Source organism: Balaenoptera physalus (genome assembly GCF_965194825.1).
Source record: "Balaenoptera physalus genome assembly, chromosome: 6".
Classification (NCBI taxonomy): domain Eukaryota; kingdom Metazoa; phylum Chordata; class Mammalia; order Artiodactyla; family Balaenopteridae; genus Balaenoptera; species Balaenoptera physalus.
In genome coordinates this window covers 53,828,755-53,849,508 of record NC_138885.1, presented here as the reverse complement: position 1 = coordinate 53,849,508, position 20,754 = coordinate 53,828,755, and the positions used below count along the sequence as shown (strand labels likewise).

Here is a 20,754-nt window from a genome sequence, read left to right as displayed (position 1 = left end):
CTGTATTCCTTTTTTTTTTTGCTGAATTTACATTTATTTACTCTAATTTTGTTTGTTATGCCAGTAGTGTACTTTTACAGTTAAACTAAATTATTGTTAAACAGTAAGTAAAAAAGCTTAAAAGTCTTTAAGGAAGTGTGCACATGTGGGCCCCTTTCTATTTGTTTTTATTTCCCAGAAATCTTTAGACTGCCTCATTTCTGGTCTGGATCAGTTATAGCGGAGGCAAAATTCCACTACAGTGGAGGTGTAGTGGAGTGTAGTCTGAGAGTGAGTTGATGGTTGATGGGGGTGATAATAAACTGGGACTTATGTCCTAACCTTACCCAGCTCATCAGAGAGACAGGTATACCAGATTTGGGGAAATCTGTAATTAGATGCAGGCATTAATTATTTAAATACATCTTTTCTTAATTGTAGTAAAATACACATAAAATTTACTGTCTTAACCATTTTTAAGTGTATTACACTATTGTGTAACCAATCTTCAGAATTTTTTCTTCTTGCAAAACTGAAACTATCTATACCTTCTTGTTTCTATGAATTTGACTATTTTACATATCTCATATAAGTGGAACCATACAGTGTTTGTCTTTTTGTGTCTGGCTTATTTCATTTAGCATAATGTCCTCGAGGTTCATCCACATTGTAGCCTGTGTCAGAATTTCGTTCCTTTTTAAAGCTGAATAATACGCCATTGTATGTGTACACTACATCTTGTTTATCCATTCATCCATCAATGGATGTTTGGTTTCCTTCCAGCTTTTGGCTATTATGAATAATGCTGCTGTGAACAGGGATATACAAATATCTCTTTGAGTTGCTGCTTTCAGTTCTTTTGGATAAATGCCCAGAAGTCGAATTGCTAGGTTATATGGTAATTCTTTTTTTTTTTCCTTTTTTATTTATTTATTTATTTTTCACATCTTTATTGGTGTATAAATGCTCCACAGTGTTTGTGTGCTGCACAACAAAGTGAATCAGCTATATGTATACATATATCCCCATATCCCCTCCCACTTGAGCCTCCCTCCCACCCTCCCTATCCCATCCCTCTAGGTCATCACAAAGCACCGAGCTGATCTCCCTGTGCTAAGCAGCAGCTTCCCACTAGCTAGCTATTTTACATTTGGTAGTGTATATGTGTTGGTTGCTACTCTCACTTCATCCCAGCTTCCCCTTCCCCACCCCGTGCCCTCAAGTCTGTTCTCTACGTCTGCATCTTTATTCCTGCCCTGCCACTAGGTTCATCAGTACTGCTTTTTTAAATTCCATATATATGCGTTAACGGTATTTGTTTTTCTCTTTCTGACTGTCTTCACTCTGTATGACAGATTCTAGGTCCATCCACCTCACTACAAATAACTCAGTTTTGTTCCTTTTTATGGCTGAGTAATATTCCATTGTATATATGTGCCACATCTTCTTTATCCAGTCATCTGTTGATGGACATTTAGGTTACTTCCATGTCCTGGGTATTGTAAATAGTGCTGCAGTGAACATTGTGGTACATGTCTCTTTTTGAATTATGGTTTTCTCAGGGTATATCCCCAGTAGTGGGATTGCTGGCTCATACGGTAGTTCTATTTTTAGTTTTTTAAGGAACCTCCATACTGTTCTCCATAGTGGCTGTATCAGTTTACATTCCCACCAACAGTGCAGGAGGGTTCCCTTTTCGACACACCCTCTCGAGCATTTATTGTTTCTAGAGTTTTTGATGATAGCCATTCTGACTGGTGTGAGGTGATATCTCATTGTGGTCTTGATTTGCATTTCTCTAATGATTAGTGCTGTTGAGCATCTTTTCATGCATTTGTTGGCCATCTGTATGTCTTCTTTGGAAAAATGTCTATTTAGGTCTTCTGCCCATTTTTGGACTGGGTTGTTTGTTTTTGTGATATTGAGCTGCATGAGCTGCATGTATATTTTGGAGATTAATCCTTTGTCAGTTGCTTCATTTGCAAATATTTTCTCCCATTCTGAGGGTTGTCTTTTTGTCTTGTTTATGGTTTCCTTTGCTGTGCAAACGCTTTTAAGTTTCATTAGGTCCCATTTGTTTATTTTTGTTTTTATTTCCCTTTAGGAGATGGGTCAAAAAGGATCTTGCTGTGATTTATGTCAAGAGTGTTCTACCTGCGTTTTCTTCTAAGAGTTTTATAGTGTCTGGCCTTACATTTAGGTCTTTAATCCATTTTGAGTTTATTTTTGTGTATGGTGTTAGGGTGTGTTCCAATTTCATTCTTTTACATGTAGCTGTCCATTTTACCCAGCACCACTTATTGAAGAGACTGTCTTTTCTCCATTGTATATCCTTGCCTCCTTTGTCAAAGATAAGGTGACCATATGTGCGTGGGTGTATCTCTGGGCTTTCTATCCTGTTCCATTGATCTATATTTCTGTTTTTGTGTCAGTACCATACTGTCTTGATTACTGTAGCTTTGTAGTATAGTCTGAAGTCAGGGAGCCTGATTCCTCCAGCTCCGTTTTTCTTTCTCGAGATTGCTATGGCTATTCAGGTGTTTTGTGTTTCCATATAAATTGTAAAATTTCTTGTTCCAGTTCTGTGAAAAATGCCATAGGTAATTTGATAGGGATTGCATTGAACTACCCTGCTTTGGGTAGTATAATCATTTTCACAGTATTGATTCTTCCAATCCAGCAGCATGGTATATCTCTCCATCTGTTTATGTTATCTTTGATTTCTTTCATCAGTGTTTTATAGTTTTCTGAGTACAGGTCTTTTGCCTCCTTAGGTAGGTTTATTCCTAAGTATTTTATTCTTTTTATTGTGATGGTAAATGGGATTGTTTCCTTAATTTCTCTTTCTGATCTTTCACTGTTAGTGTATAGGAATTCAAGAGATTTCTGTGCATTAATTTTGTATCCTGAAACCTTACCAAATGCATTAGTTTTAGTAGTTTTCTGGTGGCATCTTTCAGATTTTCTTTGTATAGTATCATGTCATCGAAAACAGTGACAGTTTTACTTCTTCTTTTCCAATTTGTATTCCTTTTATTTCTTTTTCTTCTCTGAATGCTGTGGCTAGGACTTCCAATACTATGTTGAATAATAGTGGCGAGAGTGGACCTCCTTGTCTTGTTCCTGATCTTAGAGGAAATGCTTTCAGTTTTTCACCATTGAGAATGATGTTGGCTGCTGGTTAGTCATATATGGCCTTTATTATGTTGAGGTAGGTTCCCTCTATGCCCACTTTCTGGAGAGTTTTTATCGTAAATGGGTGTTGAATTTTTTCAAAAGCTGTTTCTGCATCTCTTGAGATGATCATATGATTTTTATTCTTTGATTTGTTAATATGGTGTATCACATTGATTGTTCTGCATATACTGAAGAATCCTTGCATCCCTGAGATAAATCGCACTTGATCATGGTGTACAATCTTTTTAATGTGTTTTTGGATTCTGTTTGCTAGTATTTTGTTGAGGATTTTTACATTTATATTCATCAGTGATGTTGGTCTGTAATTTTCTTTTTTTGTAGTATCTTTGTCTGGTTTTGATATCAGGCTGATGGTGGCCACGTAGAATGAGTTTAGGAGTGTTCCATTCTCTGCAATTTTTTGGAAGAGTTTGAGAAGGATGGGTGTTACCTCTTCTCTAAATGTTTGATAGAATTCACCTGTGAAGCCATCTGGTCCTGGACTTTTGTTTGTTGGAGGATTTTTCATTACGGTTTCAGTTTCATTACCTGTGATTGGTCTGTTTATATTTTCTCATTCTTCCTGGTTCAATCTTGGAATGTTGTACTTTTCCAAGAATTTGTCCATTTCTTCCAGGTTGTCCATTTTATTGGCACATAGTTGCTTGTAGTAGTCTCTTATGATCTTTTGTATTTCTGTGGTGTCAGTTGTAATGTCTCCGTTTTCATTTCTAATTTTATTGATTTGCGTCCTGTCTTTTTCTTGCTGAGTCTGGCTAAAGGTTTATCAATTTTGTTTATCTTCTCAAACAACTTTTAGTTTTATTGATCTTTGTTATTGTTTTCTTTGTTTCTGTTTCATTTATTTTTGCTTTGATCTTTATGATTTCTTCTACTAACTTTGGGTTTTGTTTGTTCTTCTTTCTCTAGTTCCTTTAGATGTAAGGTTAGATTGTTTGAGATTTTTCTTGTTTTTTGAGGTAGGATTGTATTGCTGTAAACTTCCATCTTAGAAGTGCTTTTGCTGCATTCCATAGGTTTTGTATCATCGTGTTTTCTTTGTCATTTGTTTGTAGGTATTTTTTTATTTCTTCAGTAATCTCTGGTTATTTAGCAGCACACTATTTAGCCTCCCTGTATTTGTGTTTTTTACAGTTTTTTTTTGTGTGTGTAATTGATTTCTAATCTCATAGTGCTGTGGTTGGAAAAGATACTTGATACAATTTGTGACCCAAGATGTGATCTGTTCTGGGGAACTTTTCATGTGCGCTTGAGAAGAAAGTGTACTCTTCCACTTTTGGGTGGTATGTCCTGAAAATATTAATACGTCTACCTGGTCTATGTGTCATTTAAAGCTTGTGTTTCCTTATTTATTTTCTGCCTGATCTGTTGGTGTAAGTAGGGTGTTAAAGTCCCCCACTATTATTGTGTTACTGCTGATTTCTCCTTTTAAGGCTGTTGGTGTTTGCCTTATGAATTGAGGTGCTCCTACGTTGGGTGCATAAATATTTATAATTGTTATGTTTTCTTCTTGGATTGATCCCTTGATCATTATGTAGTGTTCTTCCTTACTTCTTGTAACAGTCTTTATTTTAAAGTCTATTTTATCTGATATGAGTATTGCTTACTCCAGCTTTCTTTTTTTTTTTTTAATTTTATTTTTATATTTATTTTTGTGTTGTGTTTATATTGCTGTGTTGGGTCTTCGTTTCTGTGTGAGGGCTTTCTCCAGTTGCAGCAAGCAGGGACCACTCTTCATCGCGGTGCGCGGGCCGCTCACTATCACAGTCTCTCTTGTTGCAGAGCACAGGCTCCAGACGCGCAGGCTCAGTAGTTGTGGCTCACAGGCCCAGCTGCCCCGCGGCATGTGGGATCTTCCCAGACCAGGGCTCGAACCCATGTCCCCTGCATTGGCAGGCAGACTCTCAACCACTGCGCCACCAGGGAAGCCCCAGCTTTCTTTTGATTTCCATTTGCATGGGATATCTTTTTCCATCCCCTCACTTTCAGTCTGTATGTGTCCCTAGGTCTGAAGTGGGTTTCTTGTAGACAGCATATATATGGGTCTTGTTTTTGTATCCATTCAGCCAGTCTGTCTTTTGGTTGGAGCATTTAATCCATTTACATTCAAGGTGATTATCGATATGTATGTTCCTATTACCATTTTCTTAATTGATTTGGGTTTGTTTTTGTGGGTCTTTTTCTTCTCTTGTGTTTCCCACTTAGAGAAGTTCCTTTAGCATTTGTTGTAAGGCAGGTTTGGTGGTCCTGAATTCTCATAGCTTTTGCTTGTCTGTAAAGCTTTTGATTTTTCTGTCGAATCTGAATGATATCCTTGCTAGGTAGAGTACTCTTGGTTGTAGGTTTTTCCCTTTCATCATTTAAAATATATCCTGCCACTCCCTTCTGGCCTGTAAAGTTTCTGCTGAGAAATCAGCTGATATCCTTATGGGATTCCCTTGTATGTTATTTTTTGCTTTTCCCTTGCTACTTTTAATATTTTTTAAATTTAATTTTTGCTAGTTTGATTAATATGTGTCTTGGAGTGTTTCTCCTAGGCTTTAACCTCTATGGGACTCTCTGAGCTTTCTGGACTTGAGTGGTTTTTTCCCTTCCGGTGTTAGGGAAGTTTTCAACTATAATGTCTTCAAATATTTTCTCAGACCCTTTCTGTTTCTCTTCTACTTCTGGGACCCCTATTATTTGAATGTTGGTGTGTTTAATGTTGTCCCAGAGGTCTCTGAGACTGTCCTTACTTCTTCTTATTCTTTTTTCTTTATTCTGCTCCACAGCAGTTATTTCTGCCATTTTATCTTCCAGCTCACTTATCCTTTCTTCTGCCTCAGTTATTCTGCTATTGATTCCTTCTAGAGTATTTTTAATTTCAGTTATTGTGTTGTTCCTCACTGTTTGTTTGCTCTTTAGTTCTTCTAGGTCCTTGTTAAACGTTTCTTGTATTTTCTCCATTCTGTTTCCGAGATTTTGGATCATCTTTACTATCATTACTCTTAAATTCTTTTTCAAGTCAGTTGGCTATTTCATCTTCATTTATTTGGTGTTGTAGGCTTTTACTTTGCTCCTTTGTCTGTAACATTTTTTTGTAGTTTCTTTTTTTTTTCTTTTTTTTTTTTGATGAGTGGGTTTGTATTCCTGTCTTACTGGTTGTTTGGCCTGAGGCGTCCAGCACTGGAGTTTGTAGGTGGTTGGGTAGAGCTGGTCTTGATGCCGAGATGAGGACCTCTGGGAGACCTCACTCTGATTAATATTCCCTGGGGTCTGAAGTTCTCTGTTAGTCCAGTGATTTGGACTCAGCGTTCCCACCACAGGAGCTCAGGCCCAACCTCCGGGCTGGGAACCAAGATCCCGCAAGCTGTGCAGTTCAGCAAAAAATAAGAAAAAAAGGAGTAGTACAATAACAAAGAATAAATAATAAAATAAATTTAGAAAGATAAAAAATATATTAGGAAAAATAAAAATATAATTGAAACAACTGCCACAAGGTAAAAGAAAACCACAACAGAAAAAAGAGAAAAAAAGGGGTGGGGGGAACAAGCCAAAAGGAGTGAACAATAACAAAGTATAAAGAAGAAAATAAAATTGGAAAAATAAAAGATTAAAAAAAATAAAAATATAAAGGAGTCAACAACAAGGTAGACGTGAACACCAACCTAAAAGAAGAAAAAAAGAAAAAGCCTTGGCTATGGGGGCGGAGCTTATGCAGGTGTGGAACTTAGGGGCGGGGCTTAGGCTGTGGTGAGACCTGCGGGGGGCGGGTTAAGTTTAAGCATGGGGCGGGGCTTAGGCTCAAGACCCACACAGCTGGCAAAGGCCTTGGGGGCAAGGCCTAGGCTTAGGACCTGCGCACAAGGGGAGAGGCAGCACATCCAGAGGGCCTCCGGAGTGTGGAGTTCCAGAGTTTGGAGGTAGGGCCCTGTGTGAGGGTGTGTGGGTGGGGTTTAGGCCCAGCTCATTGGAGGGGGTCTCAGGGGGTGTCTCTGAGTGTAGATGTAGGGCCCTGGGTGGGCATGTAGGGCTGGGGCTTGGGCTCTGCGCAGCAGAAGGGAGGCTCCGAGGGCAGAGGATTATGTCCACAAGGGCAGCAGGCTCCCCAGTGCCCAAATGGGCAGGCAAAGCACTGACTGCGTTCCTTTCCATTCTTCCACCCCCAGCAGTCTTCCCCCATCACCGCTGGACCCCAACCATGGGTGGGTCCCACTGGGTGTAGGAACCCCTCCCCTCCCCCAGCCGCCCCTCAGGGGTGCTGGTCCCGGAGGTCCGGCCTTTACTTTTGCTCCCCTTTCTCTCCCTCTCACTCTCTCAGGACCCGTGTGGCTAGAGGGGGCCTAGGTGGGCAGAGGATCAGGACCGGGATCTCTGCAGGCTCCCGGGGGGCCCAAGTGGGCAGGGGAAACCCTGGACATGCTCCCTTTTGATCCTCTGCCCTCCCAATTGTCTCCCCCTTCCCCCTTTCATGCATGGGATCCCTTCCCCTCCCCCAGCCGCCCCTCAGGGGTGCTGGTCCCATCCCGCCTCCACTTCTCCTCCCCCATCACTGCCCTCCCCCACACACCTCATGTCCTACCCGGTCACTGTGGGTTCCTCTCATCCCCTTAGGTGTCCATGGTCCCCCACTGGTCCCTGGTAGGTGCTCTAGTTGTGCAGAGATGCAAATTCCATGTCCTCCTAGTCTGCCATCTTGACTCCGCCCTGTCTTGCAGTCTTAATGTGAATGTTTCTGTAGAATAAATTACCTAAAGCTGCAGTTACTGAGGGATACTGACAAATTGTCCTCTCAACATTATATGGGGTCCCTATTTCCCATATCCTTGCCTCTACTGGGTGTTAGCAGTCTTAATCTTTCTCATTCTAATAAGGGAGAAGTAATCTCAGTTTGTATTTTTTTGTATAATATTGAGTTTGAGCTCTTTTAAAGGTTTTTAACCATTTATAATTCCTTATGTGACTCTCTTATTCATCAGCATTTAATTGAAATTTAATTTTATTATTTTCAGTTATTATTTATTAAGAAACATACTTACGGGAGCCCCTATGAGCTAGTAGTTGAGCATATGCACTGAAGAACCAGACTGCCTGGGTCTAAATCTGTTTTATTACTTATTAGCTGAGTTATCTTGTGGGAGGCTATATAATCTTGCTGTGTCTCATTTTCCTTATGTACAAAATGGGATACTAGTACTTAACCTCATGGGATTCTTATAAGAATCAAATGAGTTAATGCATGTTAGGTACTTAAAAGAGCACCACTCAATAAATGGCAGTGAACTCGTTTAATTTCAGGCTATGAAATTTTCTCTGAGCATGGTAATGGCTGTATATTTTTGGTTTTGGTACGTTATATCAGGACCTTTATTTGCAACTGAAAGAAACTCAACTTGAACTAGGTTAAGCAGAAATGGTAATTATTAAAAGTTATTGTAAGTGAGTCTCAGGAAAAACTGGCACCAGAGACTTGAGTGTTGTCTGGGTACTGTCTTATCTGGTCCAAGGCTTCTGAATATCCACCTTCTGTGATACTCAGTGTGCCTTTTCCATGTGTTAGAAAACCATGAACACCTGTAGGTCCCAAATTTTACATTTTACAGTTTCACCCACCAGGAAGGGACAATTCTGACATTTCTCTCTAGTGCCAACTCCAAAAATCCCAGAGGCTCCCAGCCTGATCCAGGAGCCTACCCCAGTGCTAGTCTCTGTAGGCGTGAGGTGCAGTGCTGAGATTTGTCCAACTGTGGAGAGTAGAATTGTGTATAAATGGAGCAACATCATAAGGAGGATAGTGGTGGAAGGGACAGTTTCCAGAAAAGGGGTACTGACCAAATAATAAGTATTCACTACCTAGATTTTGCCGTATTTTCCATATCTTCAATTTCTAAGTAATATATACTTTCAGCTTGCATTTCTACTTTTACCCAAAGGTTGGTAGAAAAACTTTTAAAGTTTGCAAATCGTTTGATTAGTTTTGAGGTTGTGTTTTGGGAAAGGGGTGTCCAGTTTTGTTGCATGGGATCAAATGTGAAACGGTGTTTCTTTGGGGAGTTAGAGATTTTCCTTGTATGTTTGTTATAAAATTTATATGGCTAATTTTTTATAAAGTTTCGATGGATATTTGAAGGAAAAGTATTTCTTCTCTTTGGTTGCAAAATTATTTTTTGCAACATTATTGATATAGTATATCAATATATAGATAGATATATATATCAAATTGATAATTGTCTAATTCAGATCCTCTGTATCATTGCTATCCAGTAGAACTTTTTGTGATGGAAGTGTTCTTTGTACTGACCATTGTAGTAACATTAGGCACATGTGGTTATTGAGCACTTGAAATGTGGCTACTGTTACTGGGGATATGAATATTTTACTTAATTGTGATTGATTTAAATTCAGATAGCCACTTGTGGCTACTGTATTGGGCAGTACAGCTCCATAATCTATTTTTTTGGATAAAATTTATTGAGGTATAATTTAAATAATAAAATCTCCTCATTTTAAGTATACAGTGTGATGAGTTTTTGAAACATGTATACCTGTGCATCCACCATCATGATCAAGGTATAAATGTTATTATCATCCCAGAAAGTTCTTTTATCCCCTTTACAGTCAATATTTTTCCACCCCTGGCCTTATGTAACCACTGATCTGCTTTTTGGCACTCTAGATCATATTTGCCTTTCTAGAATTTGATATAAATGGAATCCTTCAGTATATACTTTTTGTATCTGGCTTTCTTCACTCAGCAGAATGCTTAGGATTCATTTATCTTATTGCACATATCAGTAATTCATTGCTTCGAATTGTTGAGTAGTGTTCCATTACATGGATATACCATAGTATATTTATCCATTAACTGTTAATGAACTTCTAGGGCTTTTCCAGTTTATGGCTATTATGAATGAAGCTACTGGAACATTCATGTACATGTCTTTGTCTGGACATGTTTCCTTTCTCTTGGTTAGTTAGGAGTGAAATTTCTGTGTTGTAAGTGAATGTTTAACTTTCGAGAGAGACTGTCAAACTGATTCTCAAAGTGGTTGCACCATTTAAGTTCCCAACTGAAAATTCCAATTTCTCCACATACTTGCCAACATTTGGTATTGTTAGTCTTTTAATTTTTGCCATTCTGGTGGGTGTGAAGTGGTATCTCATTGTACCTGTAATTTGCATTTTTCTAATTATTAGTGTTGTTGAGCTTTTATCCTGTGTTTTCTTCTAGATGTTTTATAGTTGTATATTTTATGTTTAGGTCTGTGATTTATTTCAAGTTAATATTTGTGTACTTTGCAAGATAAGAGTAAGCTTTTCTTCTTTTCTTAAATGGGAATTCAATTGTTCCAACAGCATTGAGGAATCTTTTCCCATTGAATTATTTTGGCAACTTTGTTGAAAATCACTTGACGATATCACTGCTCTATTTCTGGATTTTCTGTGAACTGTTGATCTTTATGTCTGTCCTTGTGCCAGTTACATCAGTGCCTTGATTACTGTAGCTTTACCTTGAAGTAGGTCTTCTTTTTTTCTTTTTTAAATTAATTAATTAATTAATTAATTTTTGGCTGCATTGGTTCTCTGTTGCTGCATGCGGGCTTTCTTTAGCTGTGGCGAGCAGGGGCTACTCTTTGTTGCAGTGCGCAGGCTTCTCATTGCGGTGGTTTCTCTTGTTGCGGAGCATGGGCTCTAGGTGCGCGGGCTTCAGTAGTTGTGGCACACAGGCTCAGTAGTTGTGGCTCGTGGGCTCTAGAGCTCAGGGTTAGTAGTTGTGGCACATGGGCTTAATTGCTCCGCGGCATGTGGGATCTTCCTTGACCAGGGCTCGAACCTGTATTCTTAACCACTGTGCCACCAGGGAAGCCCTTGAAGTAAGTCTTGAAATCAGGTAGTATAAGTCATATTAGTTCTTTTTTTTTTATCGTCTTTATTGGAGTATAATTGCTTTACAATGGTGTGTTAGTGTCTGCTGTATAACAAAGTGAATCAGCTATACATATACATGTATCCCCATATCTCCTCCCTCTTGCATCTCCCTCCCACCCTCCCTATTGCACCCCTCCAGTTGGACACAAAGCACTGAGCTGATCTCCCTGTGCTATGCAGCTGCTTCCCACTAGCTATCTGTTTTACATTTGGTAATGTATATATGTCCATGCCACTCTCTCACTTCATCCCAGCTTACCCTTCCCCTCCCATGTCCTCAAGTCCATTCTCTACATCTGTGTCTTTATTCCTGTCCTGCCCCTAGGTTCTTTAGAACCATTTTTTTTGTTCTTTTGTTTTTTAGATTCCATATATATGTGTTAGCATATGGTGTTTGTTTTTCTCTTCCTGACTTACTTCACTCTGTGTGATAGTCTCTAGGTGCATCCACCTCACTACAAATAACTCAGTTTCATTTCTTTTTATGGCTGAGTAATATTCCATTGTATATATATGCCACATCTTCTTTATCCATTCATCTGTCGATGGACACTTAGGTTGCTTCCATGTCCTGGCTGTTGTAAATATAGCTGCCGTGAACACTGTGGTACGTGACTCTTTTTGAATTACGGTTTTCTTAGGGTATATGCCCAGTAGTGGGATTGCTGGGTAGTATGGTAGTTCTATTTTTAGTTTTTTAAAGAACCTCCATACTGTTCTCCATAGTGACTGTATCAATTTACATTCCCACCAACAGTGCAAGAGGGTTCCCTTTTCTCCACACCCTCTCCAGCATTTATTGTTTGTAGACTTTTTGATGATGGCCATTCTGACCAGTGTGAGGTGATATCTCATTGTGGTCTTGATTTGCATTTCTCTAATGATTAGTGATGTTGAGCATCCTTTCATGTTTGTTGGCCTTCTGTATATCTTATTTGGAGAAATATCTATTTAGGTCTTCTGCCCATTTTTGGATTGGGTTGTTTGTTCTTTTGATATTGAGCTGCATGAGCCGCTTGTATATTTTGGAGATTAATCCTTTGTCAGTTGCTTCATTTGTAAATATTTTCTCCCATTCTGAGGGTTGTCTTTTCGTCTTGTTTATGGTTTCCTTTCCTGTGCAAAAGCTTTTAAGTTTCATTAGGTCCCATTTGTTTATTTTTATTTTTATATCCATTTCTCTAGGAGGTGGGTCAAAAAGGATCTTGTTGTGATTTATGTCATAGAGTGTTCTGCCTATGTTTTCCTCTAAGAGTTTGATAGTGTCAGGCCTTACATTTAGGTCTTTAATCCATTTTGAGTTTATTTTTGTGTATGGTGTTAGGGAGTGTTCTGATTTCATTCTTTTACATGTATATGTCCATTTTTCCCAGCACCACTTATTGAAGAGGCTGTCTTTTCTCCACTGTATTTTTGCCTCCTTTACATATTAGTTCTTTTTCAAAACTGTTTTAGTTATTCTTGGTCTTCAGCATATTTCTATATAGATTTTAGAATCACTTTCTCACTTTGTACGGAAAAGCGTGTCAGATGTTTTTCTGTGTGTGTGTGTGTGAAAAAATAAATAACATAAAACTTACCTTCTTAACCATTTTTAAGTGTACAGTAGTGTTAACAGTATGCACATTGTTCTGTGACAGATCTCTAGAACTTTTTCATTTTGCAAAACTGAAATTCTCTATTCATTGAACAACTCTCCTGTTCTCCTCTCCCCAGCCCCTGGTAACCACAGTCTACTTTCTGTTTCCATAGTTTACATACCTCATATAAGTGGAATCATACAGTATTTATTTGTTTTTTTGTGGCTGGCTTATTACGTTCAGCATAATGTCTTAAAGGTTCATTAAGGTTGCTACAAATGGCAGGATTTCCCTTCTATTAAGGCTGGATAATATTCCATTGTATGAGTATACCCTATCTTGTTTATCCATTCATCCATTGTTGGACACTTGGGGTGCTTCTCCCTCTTGGCTGTTGTGAATAATGATGCTGGGAATATGGGTGTGCAGATAGCTCTTTGAGATTCTGTTTTCAATTCCTTTGGATATATACCCAGAAGTGTAATTGCTGGATCACATTGTAATTCTATTTTTAATTTTTTTGAGGAGCCTCCATACTATCTTCTGTAGTGACGGCACCATTTTACATTACTGCCAACAGTGCACGAGGGTTCTTATTTTTCTACATTCTCACCAACACTAGTTATTTTCTGGTTTTTGTTTTGTTTTGTTTTGATAGTGACTATCCTAATGGGTGTGAGGTGATTTCTCATTGTAATTCTGATTTGCATTTTCCTAATGATTTGTGATGTTGAACACCTTTTCATATGCTTGTTGGCCATTTGTACATCTTCTTTGGAGAAATGTCTATTCAAGACCTTTGCACATTTAAAAAATGAGGTTGTTTATTTTTTGTTGTTGAGCCCTAGGAATTCTTTATATGTTTTAGGTATTAACTTACCAGATACATGGTTTGCAAATATTTCTCTGTAGGTTGCCTTTTCACTCTGTTGATTGTTTCCTTTGCTGCGCAGAAGTTTTTAAGTTTGATGTACAGTCAGCCCTCTGTATCCACAGGTTCCCCCAAAATTCCAGAAAGTTTCAAAAAGCAAATCTTGAATTTTCTGCATGCTGACATCTATTTACATAGCATTTACATTCTACTGGGTATTATAAGTAATCTAGAGATGATTTAAAGTATATGGGAGGGGAGATTGGTTCAAGATGGTGGAGTAGAAGGATGTGTGCTCACTCCCTCTTGTGATAGCACTGGAATCACAACTAACTGCTGAACAATAATCGACAGGAAGACACCGGAACTCACCAAAAAAGATACCCCACATCCAAAGACAAAGGAGAAGCTGCAATGAGACAGTAGGAGGGGTGCAATCACAATAAATTCAAATCCCATAGCCGCTGGGTGGGTGACTCACAAACTGGAGAATAATTATACCACAGAGGTCCATCCACTGGAGTGAAGGTTCTGAGCCCCATGTCAGGCTTCCCAACTGGGGGTCTGGCAATGGGAGGAGGAATGCCCAGAGAATCAAACTTTGAAGGCTAGTGGGATTTGATTGCAGGACTTTGACAGGACTGGGGGAAACAGAGACTTCACTCTTGAAGGGCACACACAGGGTAGTGTGCACATCGGGACCCAGGGGGAAGGAGCAGTGACCCCATAGGAGACTGAGCCAGGCCTGCATGCTGTTGTTGGAGGGTCCCTTGCAGAGGTGGGGGGTGGCTGTGGCTCACCCCGGGGACAAGGACACTGGCAGCAGAAGTTCTGGGAAGTACTCCATTAGCCCCACCAAAGAGCCCATAGCCTCCAGTGCTGGGTTGCCTCAGGCCAAACAACCAACAGGGAGGGAACTCAGCCCCACCCATCAGCAGACAAGCAGATTAAAGTTTTACTGAGCTCTGCCCACCAGAGCAACACCCAACTATACTCACCACCAGTCCCTCCCATCAGGAAGCTTACACAAGCCTCTTAGATAGCCTCATCCAACAGAGGGCAGACAGAAGAAGCAAGAAGAACTACAATCCTGCAGTCTGTGGAATGAAATCCCCTTTCACAGAAAGATAGAGAAAATGAAAAGGCAGAGGACTATGTACCAGATGAAAGAACAAGATAAAACCCCAGAAGAACAACTAAATGAAGTGGAGATAGGCAACCTTCCAGAAAAAGAATTCAGAATAATGATAGTGAAGATGATCCAGGACCTCGGAAAAAGAATGGAGGCAAAGATCAAGAAGATGCAAGAAATGTTTAACAAAGACCTAGAAGAATTAAAGAACAAACAAACACAGATGAACAATAGACTAAGTGAAATGAAAAATACGCTAGAAGGAATCAATAGCAGAATAACTGAGGCAGAAGAACGGATAAGTGACCTGGAAGACAGAATGGTGGGATTCACTGCTGTGGAACATAATAAAGAAAAAAGAATGAAAAGAAATCAACACAGCCCAAGAGATCTCTGGGACAACATTAAATGCACCAACATTCGCATTATAGGGGTCCCAGAAGGAGAAGTGAGAGAGAAAGGACCTGAGAAAAGATTTGAAGAGATTATAGTCAAAAACTTCCCTAACATGGGAAAGGAAATAGCCACCCAAGTCCAGGAAGCACAGAGAGTCCCAGGCAGCATACTCCCAAGGAGAAACACGCTGAGACACATAGTAATCAAACTGACAAAAAATAAAGAGAAAGAAAAATTATTAAAAGCAACAAGGGAAAAACGACAAGTAACATGCAAGGGAACTCTAAGGTTAACAGCTGATTTCTCAGCAGAAACTCTACAAGCCAGAAGGGAGTGACATGATATATTTAAAGTGATTAAAGGGAAGAACCTACAACCAAGATTACTCTACCCAGCAAGAATCTCATTCAGATTCGACAGAGAAATCAAAAGCTTTACAGACAAGCAAAAGCTAAGAGAATTCAGCACCACCAAACCAGCTCTACAACAAATGCTAAAGGAACTTCTCTAAGTGGGAAACACAAGAGAAGAAAAGGACCTACAAAAACAAACCCAAAACAATTAAGGAAATGGTCATAGGAACATACATATCGATAATTACTTTAAATGTGAATGGATTAAATGCTCCAACCAAAATGGATACAAAAACAAGACCCATATATATGCTGTCTACAAGAGACCCACTTCAGACCTAGGGACACATACAGACTGAAAGTGAGGGGAGGAAAGAAATATTCCATGCAAATGGAATCAAGAGAAAGCTGGAGTAGCAATACTCATATCAGATAAAATAGACTTTAAAGATGTTACAAGAGACAAGGAAGGACACTACATAATGATCAAGGGATCAATCCAAGAAGAAGATATAACAATTATAAATATATATGCACCCAACATAAGAGCACCTCAATGCATAAGGCAAGTGCTAACAGCTTTAAAGGAGGAAATCTACAGTAACACAATATTAGTGGGGGATTTTAACACCTCATTTACACCAATGGACATATCATCCAGCCAGAAAATTAATAAGGGAACCCTAGATTTAAATGACACAATAGACCAGATAGATTTAATTGATATATGTAGGACATTCCATCCAAAAACAGCAGATTACACTTTCTTCTCAAGTGCACACGGAACATTCTCCAGGACAGATCACATCTTGGGTCACAAATCAAACCTCAGTAAATTTAAGAAAATTGAAATCATATCAAGCATCTTTTCCGACCACAACGCTATCAGATTAGAATTCAATTACAGGGAAAAAAAAGTAAAAAACAAAAACACGTGGAGGCTAAACAATACATTACTAAATAACCAAGAAATCACTGAGGAAATCAAAAAATACCTAGAGACAAATGACAACAGAAACACGACGATCCAAAACCTATGGGATGCAGCAAAAGCAGTTCTAAGAGCCAAGTGTATAGCAATACAAGCTTACCTCAAGAAACAAGAAAAATCTCAAATAATCTAACCTTACACCTAAAGGAACTAGAGAAAGAACAAACAAAACCTAAAGTTAGTAGAAGGAAAAAATCATAAAGATCAGAGCAGAAATAAATGAAATAGAAACAAAGAAAACAATAGCAATGATCAGTAAAACTAAAAGTTGGTTCTTTGAGAAGATAAACAAAATTGATAAACCTTTCCCCAGACTCAGCAAGAAAAAAAGGGAGACAACTCAAATCAATAAAATTAGAAATGAAAAAGGAGAGATGACAACTGACACCACAGAAATACAAAGCATCATAAGAGACTACTACAAGCAACTATGCCAATAAAATGGACAACCTGGAAGAAATGGACTAATTCTTAGAAAGGTATAACTTTCCAAGACTGAACTAGGAAAAAAATAGAAAATATGAACAGATCAATCACAAGTAATGAAATTGAAACTGTGATTAAAAATCTTCCAACAAACAAAAGTCCAGGACCAGATGGCTTCATAGGTGAACTCTATCAAACATTTAGAGAAGAGGTAACACCCGTCCTTCCCAAACTCTTCCAAAAAATTGCAGAGGATGGAACACTCCAAACTCATTCTACGAGGCCACCATCAGCCTGATGGTGACAAAGATACTACAAAAAAAGAATATTACAGACCAACATCAGTGATGAATATAGATGCAAAAATCCTCAACAAAATACTAGCAAACAGAATCCAACAACACATTAAAAGGATCATACACCATGATCAAGTGGGATTTATCCCAGGAATGTAAGGATTCTTCAGTAAATGCAAATCAATCAATGTGATACACTATATTAACAAATTGAGGAATAAAAACCATATGGTCATCTCAATAGATGCAGAAAAAGCTTTTGACAAAATTAAACACCCATTTATGATAAAACTCTCCATAAAGTGGGCATAGAGGGAACCTACGTCAACATAATAAAGGCCATATATGACAAACCCACAGTAAATATCATTCTCAATGGTGAAAAACTGAAAGCATTTCCTCTAAGATCAGGAACGAGACAAGGATGTCCACTCTCGCCACTATTATTCAACATAGTTTTGGAAGTCCTAGCCATGGCAATCAGAGAAGAAAAAGAAATAAAAGGAATACAAATTGGAAAAGAAGAAGTAAAACTGTCACTGTTTGCCAATGACATGATACTATACATAGAGAATGGTAACGATGCCACTAGAAAACTACTAGAGCTAATTAATGGATTTGGTAAAGTTGCAGGATACAGAATTAATATACAGTAATCTCTTGAATTCCTATACACTAACAACGAAAGATCAGAAAGAGAAATTAAACAATCCCGTTCACCACTGCAACAAAAAGAATAAAATACCTAGGAATAAACCTACCTTCGGAGGTAAAAGACCTGCACTCAGAAAACTATAAAACACTGATGAAATATATCAAAGATGATGCAAACAGATGGAGTGATATACCATGTTCTTGGATTGGAAGAATCAATATTGTGAAAATGACTATACTACCCAGAGACATCTACAGATTCAGTGCAATCCCTATCAAATTACCAATGGCTTTTTTTTTTTTTTTTTTACAAAACTAGAACAAAAAATCTTAAAATCTGTATGGAGACACAAAAGACCCCGAATAGCCAAAGCAATCTTGAGGGAAGAAAACAGAGCTGGTGGAATCAGACTGCTGACTTCAGACTATACTACAAAGCTACAGTAATCAAGACAGTATGGTACTGGCACAAAAACAAAAATACAGATCAATGGAACAGGATAGAAAGCCCTAGATTAATGGAAATAAAAGCAAAAGTAAACAAATGGGACCTAATGAAACTTAAAAGCTTTTATATATGGCAAAGGAACCTATAAAGAAGACGAAAAGACAACACTCAGAATGGGAGAAAATATTTGCAAATGAGTCAAAGGACAAAGGATTAATCTCCAAAATGTATATACAGCTCATGCAGCTCAATATTAAAAAAACAAACAACCCAATCAAAAGCACAGAATACCTAAAGAGGCATTTCTCCAAAGAAGACATACAGCTGGCCAAGAGGCACATGAAAAGCTGCTCAACATCACTAATTATTAGAGAAATGCAAATCAAAACTACAGTGAGGTATCACCTCACACCAGTCAGAATGGCCATCATCAGAAAATCTACAAACTACAAATGCTGGAGAGGGTGTGGAGAAAAGGGAACCCTCTTGCACTGTTGGTGGGAATGTAAATTGATACAGCCACTGTGGAGAACAGTATGGAGGTTCCTTAAAAAAACTAAAAATAAAATTACCATACTACCCAGCAATCCCACTACTGGCCATATACCCAGAGAAAACTGTAATTCAGAAAGACACATGCACCCCAATGTTCATTGCAGCACTATTTACAATAGCCAGGTCATGGAAGCAATCTAAATGCCCATCTATAGACAAATGGATAAAGAAGGTGTGGGACATGTATAGAATGGAGTATTACTCATCCATAAAAAGGAATGAAATTGGGTCATTCGTAGAGACGTGGATGGACCTAGAGATTATCATACAGAGTGAAGTAAGAAAGAGAAAAACAAATATCGTATATTAACGCATATATGTGGAATCAAGAAAAATGGTACAGATGAACCTGTTTGCAAGGCAGAAATAAAGACAGAAATGTAGAGAACAAACATATGGACACCAAGGGGGGAAGCGGAGTGGGTGGTGGTGGTGGTGGTGGGATGAATTGGGAGATTGGGATTGACGTATATACAGTAGTATGTATAAAATAGATAACTAATAAGAACCAGCTGTATTAAATAAAGTCAAATAAAATTCAAAAAAAAAAAAAGTACATGGGAGTATGTGCATAGGTTACATGCAAATACTATGCCATTTTATATAAAGGACTTTTGCACCTGTGGATTTTGGTATCCACAGGGGCTCCTGTAACCAAACCACTTTGGATACTTAGGGATGACTGCAGTCCCATTTGTCTGTTTTTGCTTTTGTTGCCTGTGCCTTTGGTGTCCTAGCCAAGAAATCATTGCCAAACTCAATGAATATTCTCTTCAACAAGTGTTGCTGGGAAAACTAGATATCCACATACGGAAGAATGAAATTGGATCCTTACTTTAACCATATACAAAAATCAATTCAGATGGATTAAAGAGCTAAGTATAACAGTTGAAACTATAAACCTCCAAGAAGAAAGCATAGGGGAAAGCTTCATGACGTGGAAAAATGTGTAGTCTTTCCCCATTGTGTAATGTTGGCACCCTTGTTGAAGATCATTTGACCATATATGTGAATGTTCGTTTCTGAGCTCTCTATTCTGTTCCATTGGTCTATATGTTTGTCTTTATGCCAGTACCACACTATTTTGATTATTGTAGCTTTGTAGTATGTTTTGAAATAAGAAAGCATGAAGCTTCTAGCTTTGTTCTTTCTTAGGGCTGTTTTGACTCTTCAGGGTCCCTTGAGATTCCATATGAATTTTAGGATAGACTTTTCTATTTTTGCAAAAAATGCAATTGGGATTTTGATAGAGATTGCATTGATTCTATAGATCACTTCGGGTAGTATGGAGTATTTAACATTATTAACTCTTCCAGTCCGTGAATACAGGATGTCTTTCCATTTGTTTGTGTCTTCTTTTATTTCTTTCAGCATGTTTTGTAGTTTGCAGTATAAAAGCTTACAAGGATTATGCTTGGGATAGTGTTTAATCTATAGATACATTTGGTATTGACAACTCCAATTCACAAGTATGATATAGCTCTCCATTTATTTAGGTGTTCTTTTTTAATTTAAACTGATTTTATTTATTTAGTTTATTTATTTTTGGCTGTGTTGGGTCTTTGTTGCCTTGTGCAGGCTTGCTCTACTTTTGGCGAGCAGGGGCTACTCTTCGTTGTGGTGCGCAGGCTTCTCATTGCAGTAGCTTCTCTTGTTGCGGAGCATGGGCTCTAGGTGCACAGGCCTCAGCAGTTGTGGTGCACAGCCTTAGTTGCTCCGCAGCATGTGGAATCTTCCTGGACCAGGGCTCGAACCTGTGTCCCCTGCACTGGCAGGCGGATTCTTAACCACTGTGCCACCAGGGAAGCTCTATTTAGGTCTTCTTAATGTTTGCTAAACAGTGTTTGTGTTTCAGTCTATAGGTTTTCACATATTTTGCCAACATTATCCTTAGGTATTTCATTTTTTATAACATTTGTAAATACTACTTTTCAAACTTTCGATTTCCAATTCTTAATTGCCTGATA

General features: G+C 38.5%; 1 protein-coding gene across 7 annotated transcripts in view; it reads left to right on the top strand.

Moving 5' to 3' along the window:
• WDSUB1 (WD repeat, sterile alpha motif and U-box domain containing 1) overlaps positions 1-20,754 on the top strand; it is a 73,276-nt gene that overhangs the window by 37,978 nt on the left and 14,544 nt on the right. The window lies entirely within an intron of this gene.